Raw genomic sequence first — 597 nt, 5'->3', positions numbered from 1 at the left:
AAACCTCATCCAACTCCCCTGCACTCCCTCACTCCTTTTATCATCTGGCTGGTTGGTGTTCTGGCAAGAGTTACCATGACAGTTCCAACAAGCAGAAATACACTTGACTCCTTGCTTTTTACCTGAGAGTGTCACAGCCACCTGCACAAGTGGCCGTGGATAAATTGGGAGGTGTTACTAGACACCTATAGGAACACATAGTAAAAAAAGCTATTGGTAAGATTTTTTTTTTGCAGATTTTTTAGGCGAAAAAAATGCCTAATTTTCCCTAACTATTAGTTTGACGGTTGAGTCAGAGTTACCATTTAGCTGGGCGGCTGAGCCAGGTGAGAGGTGTACATGGTACAAAGTGGTACATGGTAAATGCAATCGCGTGGGGCTTGTGTCGTGACGTGGTGAAGGGGTGGTGCCGGGATGCGAGACAAGAGATGCTCTCGCGCACCCACCCTGTTGTGCGGGCGGTTAATGATAGCCTATCAGATGCCATCGCATCGCACCGGAAATCCCGAACAAGCTTTACAGTTTGTGATCGAGAAACTGTATACACGCGCTCCAGTGTCGGAGTAATCGGTGTCTACTCATGCATGTCTAAGATTT

The 597-nt window shown here is 47.1% G+C and overlaps 1 protein-coding gene across 1 annotated transcript in view; it reads left to right on the top strand.

Moving 5' to 3' along the window:
* Positions 1 to 476: 476 nt before the first annotated feature.
* adam19b (ADAM metallopeptidase domain 19b) overlaps positions 477 to 597 on the top strand; it is a gene marked incomplete at its 3' end in the record, with an annotated part of 42,209 nt that continues 42,088 nt past the window's right edge. The window contains exon 1 of the mRNA XM_042062565.1: positions 477 to 597. This exon is cut by the window's right edge and continues 140 nt beyond it.

The sequence above is a fragment of the Alosa sapidissima genome, chromosome 14 (assembly GCF_018492685.1).
Source record: "Alosa sapidissima isolate fAloSap1 chromosome 14, fAloSap1.pri, whole genome shotgun sequence".
Lineage (NCBI taxonomy): Eukaryota > Metazoa > Chordata > Actinopteri > Clupeiformes > Clupeidae > Alosa > Alosa sapidissima.
This window is presented reverse-complemented; position numbering and strand designations above follow the sequence as displayed.